This window comes from Hypanus sabinus, chromosome 10 (assembly GCF_030144855.1).
Source record: "Hypanus sabinus isolate sHypSab1 chromosome 10, sHypSab1.hap1, whole genome shotgun sequence".
Classification (NCBI taxonomy): Eukaryota; Metazoa; Chordata; class Chondrichthyes; order Myliobatiformes; family Dasyatidae; genus Hypanus; species Hypanus sabinus.
The window spans coordinates 164,670,892-164,686,757 of NC_082715.1; positions in this window are offsets into that span (position 1 = coordinate 164,670,892).

The window sequence follows — 15,866 nt, forward strand, 5'->3', positions numbered from 1 at the left end:
GATGAGGGTAGGGAAGTGGATGTGGTCTACATGGACTTTAGCAAAGCATTTGACAAGGTCCCTCATGAGAGACTCCTCCAGAAAGTCATAAGGCTTGGGATAAGTGGAACCTTGGCTGTTTGGATAAAAAAAAACTTGGCTTAAAGGAAGAAAGCAGAGGGTAGTTGTGGAAGGAAAGTATTCTACCTGGAGGTCGGTGACTAGTGGAGTGCCGTAGGGGTCTGTCCTGGGACCCCTGCTATTTATGATTTTTATAAATGACCTGGATGTAGAGGTGGAAGGATGGGTGAGTAAGTTTGCGGATGAAACGAAGATTGGAGGCGTTGTGGATAGAGCTGTAGGTGGTCGAAGGTTACAAGAGGATATAGATAGGCTGCATATTTGGGCAGAAAAATGGCCAACGATGATAAGTGTGAGGTGATGCATTTTGGAAGGACAAACCAGAAGATTGAGTACAGGATTAATGGTCCGTTACAAGAGTGTGGATGAACAAAGGGACCTTGGGGTTTAAATACATACATCCCTCAAGGTCACTACACAGGTTGATAGGGTAGTTAAAAAGGCCTATGGGATGCTAGGCTTCATTAACAGACGGATTGAGTTCAGGAGTAGAGAGGTCATGTTGCAACCCTACAAATCTCTGGTGAGACCGCACTTAGAGTATTGTGTTCAGTTCTGGTCACCTCATTATAGGAAGGATGTGGAAGCTATGGAGAGGGTGCAGAGGAGATTAACCAGGATGTCGCCTGGTTTGCACAACAAGTCATATAAGGCAAGGTTAGCAGAGCTAGGACTTTTCTCTTTGGATCGTCGAAGAATGAGAGGGAACTTGATAGAGTTCTATAAGATTATGAGAGGCATAGATATGGTGGATAGTCAATACCTGTTTCCCAGGGCACCAATAGCAAACACCAGAGGGCATAGGTACAAAATTAAGGGAGGGAAGTTTAGGGAGGACATCAGGGGTAAGTGTTTTACACAGAGGGTTGTGAGTGCACGGAATGACTTGTCAGGGATGCTGGTGGAGGCTAAAACATTAGGGGTATTTAAGAGCTTCTTAGACAGGCACATGGATGAAAGAAAAATGGAGGGTTATGGGGTAGTGTGGGTTTAGTACTTTTTAAAGGATTATATAGGTCGGCACAACATGGAGGGCTGAAGGGCCTGTAATGTGCTGCAGTGTTCTATGGTTCCATAGTTCTAGGGAGTGCCGTTTGACAGATTTTCTTAAGACTTGAAGTAATTTTTTTCGAAAGGATTACTATTACCAGACTATGATCTATTTCTATACCCTGTTCATGTCCTAAATACTTCTATATTCATCCAAAGGTATTGAGTACTATTGCTCTGTTTAATATTTTATTACCTCTATTGTACTTCTTTGTTTAATATCTAGTTGAACTTTATATCTTCAGCAAATAGTTCCACTAATTGAATTAATTTCTTGCTCTGGGTACAAATGCAGAGTTAAGTTCATACAGCATGATTGCAGTATGGTGCAATCACGTGGAATGCACGTGGAAAGATGGTGGACACGAGGCACAATTAGACATTGTTCGGTATGAACTTATGGGTATCCCTGAGTTGCGGCTGAAAGAAGAGCATAGTTGGGGTATCATGGGTTATACTTTGTATCGGAAGGACAGACAGAAATGCACATTTGTGGGTTGTGTACTTGTTGGAAAGAGGTGGAATGACATCTTAGCGAGACGTGATATTGTGTCAGAGAGCGTTGAATTTTTGTGCGTATAGTTAAGAAAGTGAAAGCATTAAAACATTATAGAAACATATGTAGGCCCCCAAATAGAAGCCAGGATGATGGGTTGAGATTAAAAAATGATCCGGAAAAGGCATGTAATAAACATAATGTCACAATTGCAATGGGGGATTTCAATATGCAAGCGAATTCGGAAAATAAGGTGTTGTCCGATGTCAGTAAGGGAATTTGTTGAATGCCTACGAGATGGATTTTTCTAGCAGCTTGCACTTGAAAGGATATCCTAGATCGAGTGTTGTTTAATAACGCCATTTTATTAGAAAGCTTAATGTAAAGAAAAGCTAAGGAGGCATCGAGTATACTAAGATTGAATTCATAGTGCAATTTGATAGGGAGGAGCGGACGTTACATGCACCAGTATCGAATGGAATAATCTCAATCACAGAGACCTGAGCAAATGGCATACGGAGCTGGATAGCAAGTGGATTCTGGCGGGGAAGAGGGAAAGTCTACCTTAGATTACGTGTAGGTAATAACTCAGACCTTATTAAGGAGAATGTAAATGAAGCCCTCGAAGAGAGTGATCATACTATGATTAATTTTATTCTGCAAATTGAGAGGGAGAAGCATAAATCTCATATATTATTATCGCAATGGAATACAGGGAATTAAAGAGATACGAGATAGGAGCTTGCCCAGGTCGATTGTGTGACGGCACTGGGAAGGATGAAGGCATTGGCAAAGGTCGCTGAAGTTTCTGGTAATAGTTCGCAAGACGCAGGATAGATATACAGCAAAGAATGAGAATTTCTCAAATGGCAGGATGAGGCAACAGTGACTGTCAGGAAAAGTTAAGGAATGCATAAATCGAAGGGAGAGGCATACAAGGTAGCACTCGTTAGTGGACATGTGGGTGGTTGGGAACCTTTTTAATTCCAGAAAAAGATAACTACAGCATCAATAAGAAAGGAAAAGTTGAAACGTGAGGGCATGCGGGCCAATAATACAAAACAGGATACTGAAAGTTGATTTTTTTCAGTTATATAAAGAGTAAAAGGGGAGAAATTTGATATTGGATAACTGGAAATTTATGCTGGTGAGGTAGTAATGGGGGACAAAGTCAGATTTATTTAGTGTTTAACTTGTATCAGTCTCCTTTTCGAAGAGAGTGCGTGCTAATGGTGCGTCTGATTCATGGAGCAGGGGTGATTTCCCTTACTCTTACGAAGTAAATAGACCAAGGCAAACTGAAAGGTCTTAATGTGGACAAGTCAGTGTTACCAGATAAACTCCATTCCAGTGTCCTGAGAGAGATTGCTGAAGAGATAACTGATACATTGGTCACGATATTTTAGGAATTACTTGATTGTTTTCATGATCTAAGAGGACAGGAAAATTGGAATAGTCACTATTGTTATGTACCCCCAGCGTTCATTTATTTTTGCTATGGTCTGTCACTTTGAAAAGGTTTTCTCTGCAACTTGTTTACATTTTTCCTGAGGCTTGTTTTGAATATACAAGGACACACAGACAATGACATGCTTAGAGTCAAGATGGATTCGGTCAATGGAAGACACCAGTAATTCGTCCGTTGGTTTAAACTTCCAGTAGCCCAAAAGGGGTGAGTTGAGATCGATCCATAGTATTGATAAATGACTCTCACAAGTTTTCTGCAACTACAGCAAGTTTGCAGGAAGACAAGAGAGAAGAGGAAGTTCTGCAACAGAAGAAACCTAGTGACAAGTAAATCACTCTTTGGCCTCTCTCTAAGCAGCCCGTAGAGGTGAGTTTGCACCCATTCGGCTACGGAAGTGTGACAATCACTTAGTTAATCCACACCAGTAGGTTCTCTGGTGAGGGGGAAACTTTTTATGTACCACGTGCGTGTTTACCCTTTGTCTGGGTGTGGTAATACCGGTGTACTGTCCCTTCCCTGGGTGGTAGTTCCCTTGAAGAGGGGTACCTCAATGATAAGCTACTGTTGTTGATAATCCATACGTGGATTTTGTTTGCGTATCCTGTGGCCACCACTTTGAGATGTCCCATATCTGAATTCGGGTGTGGTATCATTTGTGTTGAAAGAATATTCGTTGAAGATCACTGTTGGTGATACTCGTGTGGAGTGGAACAACCTCGGAGATAAAACCTATTGCTATTGTTATTTTGTATTGTTGTCGTGGAATCTGTGGAATGTCGACGTAATCGCCTTCTCACAACATACACCTTTGGATCACAAATCTCTCTCTAATCAACAACAGCAACCTCGTGCATTGAACTAAACTTTCTCACATAGCATCACAAAACTGTAAAATTTACCACCTAAGCTTGAATGAGTTTGGGAAACATATATTCACCCTTATATATACTTATATGTGCCTAACACTGTTAATTTTTGGTTTAACTGGTTTTATTACTGATTAACGTAGAGTGTGTTTTGTTTGTAGCAAAACCAGACTCCAGGCATCTTCCATTTCTGCTGTTTCTTTTAACCCGTTACGGGGTACGAAACACTATACATTTCAAGATGGAAGCACGGCACAAGAACGGAAATTATAGTTCAATTAGCCAAATTGACCAAACGTCAGTGGTTGGGAAAGTATTGAAGCCTGTTATTAAGGATTAGGTTTAGAGGTACGTGAAGACTCATGATAAAATACCTGCATCGCCCTGGTAAAGGTTTTATAAGTGATGTTGTCGGAGATTTCATGTAATAGCCATTCTGGAGAAGTAGTGTGTGGGTTATTGTTCAAGATAAGGAATGCTTAAGGGAGCGTTAGCTGGTGAAGGTTCCAGTGATGGCTGGGAAAGCGGCTTTTTTGTCTACACTGGTGGTGGTTCTTTGTCTTTGTTCGGCGGGAGATGAAGAGCGAAGGCACTGGAAAAACTTGTCGCTAGATTCGTTCCAGTGGGGATAAACGATTTCCTGCCCAAGGGAGAAGGCCTGGCAAAGTGAACCGACAGAGTCAACGTTATCGTAGGCTGGTAATGATCTCGGGAGTGGAGCCCACGAAGATGGGAGTAGGGCATTTGAGACTTGAATAGAACAGAACTCTCAGATGCTGGATGAGTGGCTGTGCTCTGTTAATGTGAAAATACAGTGTCTGGCAGAGAGTATAAAAGATCCGTTTGCTGAAATAGTGAGGCCATTAAAGGCAGAACGCCGCTTAGCTACTTCTGCAGGCTGCGGAGAGACGCTAGAGAGCGTATGTTTTCTGGCATAACAGGAAAGTCAATGGAGTTTATTACTGGGATTAGGAGCATTTTTCAGGAGATGGGGTAGTAAGATTCTGCTAATATGGTTCAGCAAGTGAGACGGTGCAGATGGTCCATCCAAACGACTAAGGCGAATCGGTTAACGATGGACCAAGTAGCGAATGGCGTACAGTCACAGCATTGTGATCGCTTTGGGCCTTCGGATGTCGCGTAAGACGCGAGCATCAGAAAACCCCCAGAACCCACCACCACCCTACCGCTGAGCTGATCTGAGAAGTAAGAGAGGAAGAACAAGCGATGGAGAAGTGGGAGGACTCCGTCAGCAAGGGCAGTCCACGGCAACAGAAGTGTTGAAGTGACATCTGATACCCCATAGACGGGGATACTGGCAGAGTTTAGAGCTGATGTATCTCGCTTGTTATTGGCGGGCGCTGCCACAAAGCATGACAAAGCCGATAAGGATCCGGACCCACTGAAGGGACGCACGAAACACGGGGCTACTATCGAATGGGGCCCGTTAGAAATTAAAGCGATCTGTAATGCCGGTTCCATCTGTGGCGATGAAAGACACCTCATGTGGAGAACACGGAAACCTTCGTAAAGTGAGCCCACAGTTATTTAAACGGAAGTGGAAGTCTTGGAACTTCGGATAGACCCAGTGAGGGAATTGCCTGGATTCTGGCGGAGTACAGGCGCCAATTAATGTATCAAGTAAAAGACTAAATTGAAATTCTAAATTGAAAGCCTGTTCGTGAAGGCTTAGTCGAGCCAAGCTCCAGAGTATCCTTTTCCAATCGAGGGAATTTATGCTAACTTGACAGAGGTTGTCAGGTTACTTTGCTGAACAGTTCATTGACGCCTGAACTGCAGAAGTCGAAGTCAAACAGAATAAAGGCAAACAGGGTGACAGTGATTGCCAAGAACACTTCGGAGAGATATCTAATTTTTCGTTGGGACATTAAGGAGCGAAACCATCTCCTGGAAATAGAAAATTGAAAGCCGAGCCATTCAACTTTAATGACTCACCAGTTTCTGGAGGTTGGAAGAGGGGTTGAAGTTTGAGGGTGTCTTTTATACTAACGAATTTGATATTGGGTTGTCACAAAAATACACGCCACACCACCCGAGTGACAGTGGACACTATTTCCAAAGAAATATCTCGGCGACTGGCAGCCGACGAGATAAATGAGGATCGGCAGCATCTGCAGAATATGGGATTTTGGGATTTTCACTGGGTCCAGGAGCCCCTGTGCGTTACCCGTAGTGGTGGTGAGGACGAAGAATGAGAAGGTACGGCTGTGCTTTGACTATCGGACTCTGATCCAACGTATAAGAGTACTGTACCGTGGACAAGGAATGTACTGGCCTGCCTAAGAGGAGCGGAGAGGTTCAGTGTATTGGTTCTAAGGAATAGGCAATATCAGATATCCACGAGTGAGGCTGCCAAGGAGAGGGCAGCAGTCATATCTCGACTTGGATTTGCTGAGTTTGAAAGTGTGAGGCAGAGCGTATCAAGTTGTCCGGATATTTTCCAGCGTGTCATGGAGAAAACTGTCGGGGGCATGAACTTGTTTGGGGTGCTAGTGTACCTAGATGACGTTATTGCCTTCGGGTCAACACTGGAAGAGAACAGGCGAAGCCACTGAAAGCTGAAGGGTTAAAATGTCACTGCACATGCGCCAGTTCGACAAAACGTATGTCCACTGTGTTGCACACATGGTCTCATGTACTAGAGCTGTTACGGATTCCTCAGCGGATCGAAATGGGTACCACACGCCCAGGACCAAAGACTGTGAGCGCCCTACGCTAGTCCCTCTGATTCCTTGGGTACTAACGGAGTTTCGTGAAAGACAACTCTAAAATGAGTCACACTCCTTTGCCTCCTTTGGGGAAAAATGAGAAGAACGAAAAGAGTAGGTGGTAATTATCATCGTGGCCCTTTGGAGCCTTCTGGAAAGTGAAAAGTTCTTTCAGTTGCTGAAAGTGCTGTTGCTAAATTCTTCAGTGTTGCTTTTTTGCCGTATTTGTTTGATACAAATATCAGCAGTGAGGGCTCAGGGGGCGATCTGAAAGATCAGCGCAAAGGCTGGAGACCAGTCGCTTTCACCAGCTAGAGTTTGTCACACACCGACTGAAACCCCCACAGACAGAAATTATCTGATTATCTATCAGGTGCCTGTTTCCAGGGGAAGACGGGCAACAATATGTAGTCATACCCTGACCTCGGGCAAAATGGATGCCACAGGCCAAGGATGTTTGGTGGCGCTGTCTGCCTATGATTTCAGCCTGAAGTACGGGCCGGGGAACCGGAACACCGATGCTGACGCCTTATCCCGACGGGTGCGTGAAGGACTGGAAATGGACAGAGAGTGGGACAGCTTTGCTGCACTTGGAGTGAAACGAATCTGCCGGTTTTCCATCATCGAGCGGTGGATTTTTTAGCAATATATGCCTGAGTCATTCGGCATGCTTACTGCAACCTGACCGCTTTGAATACAAGGCGTTTGTCTGAGTTCGTTCCGGGGGAACTGGCCGTCGTTCAGCGAGGTGACCCTTGCATAGGTACCGTCTCGTCAACTCAAACGGAAAGCGATATGGACCAAGCTGGAAAGATGAAACACCGGGCCATATCTCCCCTGCTGAGAGAATGGCAGAAACTGGAGTCGAGGATCCAGGTTCCAAGCCAGGCCACTTCCCCTACAGGCAGGCCTTGGCAATCCCAGCTGGTACTGCTTAAGAAGAATCGGAGGATCGTGCAGAAGTCACTTCATGGTGATTCAGGTCATTTGGGGTTTGAGCAAATCTGTGGATTGGGAGGAGATCGGTGTTTAGGTCGTGCAGTCGATGTATTCGGAGGAATACGCTGCCTAAGAGAGCCACTCCTTTATCCCATGTGTAGACAGTAGGCTATATATGGCGATATATGGATATATGGATTTCCTCTCCATTGAACCTGATTCTAGGAAAACGGCGAATGTCTTGGATTTTACTGATCATTATACCAGATAACCTCAAGCTTTCAGAGGGTGGCCATTGTGATCAAAGAGTTATGGAAAAATTGTTTCCATCACCATGGCCCTCCCAGACAGGTACATAACAATCAGGAAAGGGATTCTGAGAACAGGCTCATCGATGTGTTGCTGAGCTTGTGGCGGACTCAGAGTCAACCTTGGCCCGAGCCGTCCAATTGGACATCGCTGGACATGCTTGGAACCATGGAGATCAGGAAGAGGAAGAAATAGAGTCAGTATATTGGGCGTCTGGTCCCCTGCGACAAACGTAGACAGAAAGAAGCTACCAGATACTCGCCATATTCTTTCATATTTGGTCACGCAGCAAGGTTGACCGATAATCACTGCTTAGGGACTCTAAGGAAGATTTGCTATAGATAACTTCTGTGAGAAATGTGTCACAGGAGGAGGGAATTTCAACAGGCTTATGATCTAGCAGTTGTTTTGCGACCAAGCTGAATCAAGGATATGCGTTTAAATTCAATGAATCAAGGAAATATGATTAAAAGACTAGGTTCTCACAAATGATTCCTGGAGACAGAGTTCGCATAAAGTACTGGGGGTGACTAGTCAAGCATAACCAGCTGACGACTGGGTGGTTTTACCTTAGGTATTGGGGAGCCAACTGCCAAACCTACCAGTTTTCAGGGTGAAACCAGCGGATGTGAATGGACACGCACAATCCACCATCAGAACCACCTTCTAATTCTGGGACATGTCGTAGATGATGACGCAGATGCTGATGTAGATCTTACTCCTCGGAAGAGGACGCTGCGGCGAGGGAGGCGAACAACAGTCAGTGGAAAGGTCTGGAAGGGATTTAATCACTGAATGTGGTACAGAGGAAATGGGATTATGTTATATGCTACCCAATAATTGACCGAGAGATTCCTAAAACAGTCTGGTGCAAATGACTTGTGGCGAGACAAACAAGGGAGACAGTGCTCTCGAGTAATTGGGAATGAATCTGAGATCAACCAAGTGACAGGGCGGGCTGACCTGCCGGAGGGCGCGAGTAAGGGGCAGGGAGAGGCACCCGCATTGAGTAAAGATCCCAGAGAGTGACCGAATCTGAAGAAAGAGATAATGGAGTAACGATGTCTCAGAGTAGAAGGAAACCACCAGATAGGTTGGTGCATGTCACGCCTGGGGATCAGAGTGCTGCGTCTATTTCACGAGTGAGAGATGTTACTAACGGATCGGAGATGCTGACAACATGACATTATTCGTACTTAATCAGGTGATGTTGAATTACTCCAAGTGAGGAGGACGTTATTATTTAGATGTGGGTGTAATGTGTAATCCCTGGGTAAACGTTTAATTGCCAATGTTGCAGTTGCAGTTTATCTGTGAAAGCAGTGTTTGGGTTACTGTTGGAGAAAAGGTATGCCGAGGAACGTGGAACATGCAATGACAGCTGGTACTGAATGTGAAAGGAAATAGGTTGAAAGGGGATGTAAGAGTAAGCTTATTCCTGACCAAGTAGTGCATGCCTCGAATTCGCTTCCTGGTATAGTGTTAGAGGCAAATACATTGGAGCTTGTTCGGCGCATTTTCGATTGGCTCAGGGATACAAGGGAAATCGAGAGATATTGGCATTGCGTAAGTAGAAGGGAACAGAGTTTGGTTGTTTTTGATTTCCTATTCTTAGCTGGTTCAGCAAAATATTGTGGGCCGAATGGCCTGTCCAACTCATGTACTGTTCCATTCTTACACTTAGCTCCATGATTAGCAGCTATTTTCCACATGCATTGCGCTTTCCTCGATGACTTCGGCAATTCTGAATAAATTCTAACATAAGAACACATCTTTCTGTGGAGGTGTTCTCTCAGACATGCGCACATTAACTCTAGATTCTCGGGTACGTTCGGCAAAATGTCATTTAACACGTCTCGGTCTTTTAAAAGAAAAAAAAAACGATATTCGGAAACGTCTTCCAGCATGCTAAGAGCAAAAGAATACCACAAGCATTATGAAACTCTGTTTGGTAGGGAAAACAATCTTACTTATGATTTTATTCCAGGGAAATAATTAATTTGTCATTCTTTTGGCCGTTATCCTGATCTATCTTCGTCCTTCTACAGTCTACCAATATCCTCAACAAGATCAGTTCCTCCCCCAGCCTTCGTATTATCTGTAAAGTTGACAAAATAAACACCTATTCCATCACTGAAATCATTTCTATACAGCAAAAAAAAAACTGAATTGAACACAATACCGACCCTTCCGGAACACTACTAGTCACTGGCAGCCAACCAGAAAAGAATCCTTCATTTTCCACCCTCTGCCTCCTACCGATCAGCCAATTCTGTAACCACAACTGAAACTTTCCGGTAATACCTTAACTTAGTAAAGAGCCTCATGTGTGGCACCTAGTCAAATATTTTCTGAAAGTCCAAATATACACCATCCACTATTACCCCATTATCTATCGAATTTATAATATCATACTCGTAGAGATCTCTGAAGTAATGCCTCACATGAGTCTGCTAAATGAGATAAAAGCCTAAGATAGGACGAGCGAGGGGTGATTTTATCAGCTCCCTGAACTTGGTTTGTGTCCCGACATGAAGAGTCGTGATTGTGCAGCAGCTCAGAAGCTGCAGCATTACAGCCAACTCTCGCAGACAATCTGGCGGAAGCGTCGAAGAGTTGGAAAAAACACAGCAGGTTCCACGCAGAATACACAGTGAACGGCACCCACCGCAGAACGAAATTACCCGAGATCACCAGCAGTAAAACTAGGGATTTTCTCTGGCTTTCCATCTCCAGGTCTCTAGCACTCTGCCCGTTGCTGGAACTGCGGAGTCTCCTCTGGGCTCTGCTGTTGACCAAGACCTGTCTGGCGGTTAAACCATTCGACAAAAAGACCAGCACGGAGGGCACTACTGGGGTAATAAGATCATGAAGTTGGTCGATTGGCCTGGAGTTAGATAAGGACATATATAACACACTTTTTAACATATAAATGCGGCAATTATTGCTGAATATGTCCCTGCGAGCCGAAAGTACCGTTAGATGTTCCTTAAACAGCCGATCGCAGTCACTGTCGCCAGAACAAGCGCCGCAGTTTTCCCGCTGCAATATTCTGTTTTCAGCTTCTGGCAGCAACTGAACACAAATCGGTCAAAGGTGAAAGTCACGGTGAACCAGACTGAACAATCGGTGGCGGCGTAAAGCAGGACGGCGCTGATATTACTCACTGGTATATGCATTGACCAGAACAGCACTTCCCATGGAATGAAAATATTCGGAGTCCTATTCAATGTCAGTTACAAGAAAGCGACGAGATAATCCGCCAAAGCCAAGGCGATCAGATAGCGAGTAAGATCCCTGGAGAGACCGCAGTTTTCTTGTGGCAAGATGAATATCGTCACCTGGTTCACTGCAAGGTGAATTGTGAATTGTGCAAGGGGATTGTGTTGTTTAAACGTTTACATATAGTTTATACCATTTTTATGTGTGCAGGCATATTAGGAAATTATTTTAGCTGAGGAAGAATGTATTCCTAGAAAATCTAATTAAAAATATATTCTTAGAAAAATTACAACAGTAAATTTCTAGTTGCGTAACCGTGACACGTGATAGTGGAGTACTTGTCACGTGACTGGTGTTGAAGCTATACTGGACTTGAGGTAATGGTCTTGTGATGGTGGAGTAACGTCATTTTCCCGCCAGTACAGGTCATGTGAAATGTTTTTTTTTACAGGGTATAAAAGCAGGTCCTCTGCCTGTGCGGACGGGCAGTTTGTGGCTGGATTTGCTATTTTAACTTGATGCCACTGCGTGATTTAATGTTAAGACGCACTTTAGTTGAAAGATGGAGTTTTATTTAATGTCTAATGTTTAAAAGGTCATTGCCAGCAGTTTCTTTATAATACTGCTAGTTCAAAAATCAGTGGAGAGTGAAGATCCGAGTTCGGGAGTTAAAAGATCGAGGGAAGTCGATTTTGACGGTGAAACATGTTCGACCCAGTTTGATCCTCATTCGGAAGGAATTCGTTGACTGTGCTCATGCTAATCCCTGTTAAATAGCAGAAAGGATTAAGTACAGTTTTGTAAAGGAAAGCTCAGTGCTTTTAAGCCGTTTCATTTCCATCTTCGTAAATTCTTCGTGGGAAAAGTAGTTCGACTGGGAACCGCAACAACAAGACGTGAAAGAGAATTTAAATCGTCTTAAATGTCTCTCCCTTAAATGGACTGTAATCATTTTGAACTTTTGCAATACTACTTTGAAGAACTGTTTTTGCAACATCGCTTTACGAACTGTTTAAGCTGCCGCATAGCAGCTGTCGTCCGGTTACGTTAGTGATTTGTTTACCTTTGGGGGTTTTTCCAGTGTTTAATAAATGTTTTATTTGTTATAAAAACCCCTGCCTCACTCATTTATTTATTGCTGCTGAATCCGTAACAAAAGAAAGTCAATTTTTTGGATTAACTGGTTAGGCAAACCGGTGAAAGATGAAGCGCGGTATTTGGAATCAAACATCGCCCAATAAATCCTTTTGAAAGCCATGAATAACGACTGCAGATGATTTGATAATTTCATACCTGTTGGGATAAAGACGTAAATGCCGTATCAAACAATAAAAGTGCAGAAAAGCAGATTTCATTAACTAAGCACTCCTGATATTGATTGAGTATTGATAAAGGCCAGTCTCCCACCCCTGAATATTCCCCACTACATAATACAATGCAATTCCTGGCATGCTGTTGCAGATAATATGTATTCCGCAAGGAATAAATTATAGTGCAACTCAGCTGAGTTCACAGAACAGGAGACTGATTCACAGCTGCTGAATTTAGCCAAGTTTACGACGACACAATTGCTTTGAAGCAACTAAGCTAAAGTTTGGAGAAAATAATCGGCACTCTGGGACATGTTGAGATTGAGATCTGATTTTAATACGTCGCATGCTGAAGACGTGGATCGCCTATTAACTGGGCAGATATTACTGATGGTGCGGGTCTAGTAAATGGAGTGCGTGACTGTCTAACTTTCCAAACGGTTTATGCACATAGACAGCGTATGTACGTGCGCAACCATCCAGTGCGCTCTCTGATGTTGGACATGGAGCTTATTCCCTCATAGTCGTTTATTCTAGCTCTTGACTGAATGCAATTCAATTGAATGAGATTCAATGTAGAATATAGCATTGCAGTTAGATTTACGAGACGATGCCAGAGGTAGGCTGGGTGAAGCGAAGTCTTTGATTAGGCTCGTTGCATGTCCAAGGCAATGGAAATTGTAGAAGAAGTCGATGGAGAAGAAAACAGTCTGTTTCCAATGGAAATAATTCATAATTCTACAATTCCTTCCAATTTTCAGAAAACTATTGCCATACAAAGCCGTCTGTTACGCAACCAGGTTGCTTTCAATGGTGAAATCTCTGGACAGCCGTATTTCCTTCGCTTGTCTGAGGTACCACGGGCGCCTATGAGTTACATTAGCCATTGTGTAGCTGAACTTTGACGGAATGTTAGTGACAGTTACAAATAGTGAATGTATTTACCGCAGCTACCTCCAACTCAGCACTGTGGCAAAAGTCAGGTTTTTGTCCGCCACTCGATATTATAGACAATAGACAATAGAAAATAGGTGCAGAAGTAGACCATTCGGCCCCTCGAGTCTGCACCGCCATTCTGAGATCATGGCTGATCATTCACTATCAATACCCAGTCCCTGCCTTGTCCCCATATCCCTTGATTCCCCTATCCATCAGATATCTATCTAGCTCCATCTTGAAAGCATCCAGAGAATTGGCCTCCACCGTCTTCCGAGGTAGTGCATTCCACACCTGCACAACTCTCTGGGAGGAGAAGCTCTTCCTCATCTCTGTTTTAAATAACTGACCTGTTATTCTCAATCCATGCACTCTGGTACTGGACTCTCCCAACATCTGGAACATATTTCCTGCCTCAATCCTATCAAATCCTTTAATTATCTTAAACGTTTCAATCAGATCCCCTCTCAATCTCCTCAATTCCAGCGTGTACAAGCCCAATCTCTCCAATCTCTCTGCGTAAGACAGCCCTGCCATCCCAGGAATCAACCTAGTGAATCTACGCTGCACTTCCTCAACTGCCAGAATGTCCTTCCTTAAACCTGGATCGCTGACATTGCTGATATTGATCGCTGACACTAGGAGAGTTTATTCCCTGAAGGTTGCTCAACCTCGCTCCTGATTTCCTTTGTCTACTCCAGCTGCTCTGTTTTTTTTTCTGTGCATTGTATTCCTTCCTGTTGAAAGCTGAGTAATCTGGAGCGATGACCCTGTTTTATCTCCAAACAACTGCATCATAGCAAATTGCTTACCATTCCAGTTGTTAGATTAGATAATTTGAACAATAAGTAAGTAATTGAGTTCACACTGATATGTCCCATTGTGAATTCAAAAACAATGAAATTACAAAGACATTGGCGCTTTATTAAATGTATCATCCCAGCCAGAGGATGGAATCAGATACAGACTTCGTGGGGAGGAGGTTGGCCGGCGGGAGGGGATTAGTTCCACGGAGCGATCGTTGACATTGTTTTTCATTTACTTTTCCTAAACATAATTTAAATTGATATTCAGAAGTAATTCCAATCTGCGTATGGCATTGCCCCATTGAATGATGTTGGTATTTGGGCCGAGGAAATGGTTAGAGCCAGAGGTATGCACAATAGGTTCACTTTGTGTGAACAAGGCAGATCCTGAGCTTTCTCGCTTTGCATTGCATTATAGCAGGAATATACGCCTGCCTCAGAATAACAGTTCGAAACGGAATTCAGAAAATAAGATCTTTACTTAGGAGGAGACAGGACAGTGAAACTGAACCGTGTGAAGATTCAAATATGTTCTTACACTTTTGTGCTACAATGAAGATGAAGCTGCAATTGACGGCTACAAATGGAGTGGCATGAGGAAAGGACGTCTTTTTTTCCGGACGTCCGAGATTGTATGAACATACAGATGGTTCCTAGAGCCGTGGTGCAGCGGAGTGTTCTTGTCGATAATATGGTCGAAATGGACGAGGCTTTGCAAGCCCAGAGACGGTGCTGGCAGGCAGAGAACCGGGCGTATAAATGACTATCAGACCGGATATCCAAGGGAATATTGTGGGTTGGAACTCATATTGAATTTCTATGGAAACGAAAGATGTTGAACTAATATAACACAGCAGCAGATACTGAAGAGAGGCAAAATATGGAATAGCAGTCGGACATCAGCATGAAGTTTAAGATGGAGGTATACAGGATAATTGATTAAATGTAGTTGAAGATACTTTCGTAACTAAGTTTTGTTGAGACACTCACCTGGAAGAGTAATAATAGCCAGGACAGGGTAATAAAAAACTTGTATCTTCTTTAGTGCATTCGTGATTCGAAGATCAGCCACTCAAACTGCGAAAATAAATTGAACCGCCCACTACTCCGAATTACTGTTAAATTCCACACTGCGGTTTCCAGAGATTGATCAATGTTGGAACTGGTCAATCTTGTTTTCACAGAGACCGCCATCTTTGCGAATCTGCTGATTGCAGTCGATGCCGGGATGGCTGTTTTCGTTGGCAGAGGGAGAACTGACTGAAAAGGAGGCTTATTAGTAGCAGAGAGAAAGACTCCGGGGACGCCATCGCCTCCGGAGGAATGGAGCTAGTCATATTCAATAAAATGACACGAAACTGTAACCCTTTGTTTGCATGAAGCTGATCATAGTGTTTAGAATAAGTGTTCTTTTTGTAAATAAAAGGGACAATTTTATAGAAGTAAACGCATTTAATAGAAGTAATGATTTCTAAATAATTCGGTAGATTTATTGGATCATAACGCAGATCAGTTACATAAATGGATTTTTGCACATTCAGGTCGTGCGAGAAAAAGACACGATAAATTATCAGATGCCACACTTTTCTCCCCCACAGTTTTTGAAAAAAAAAAT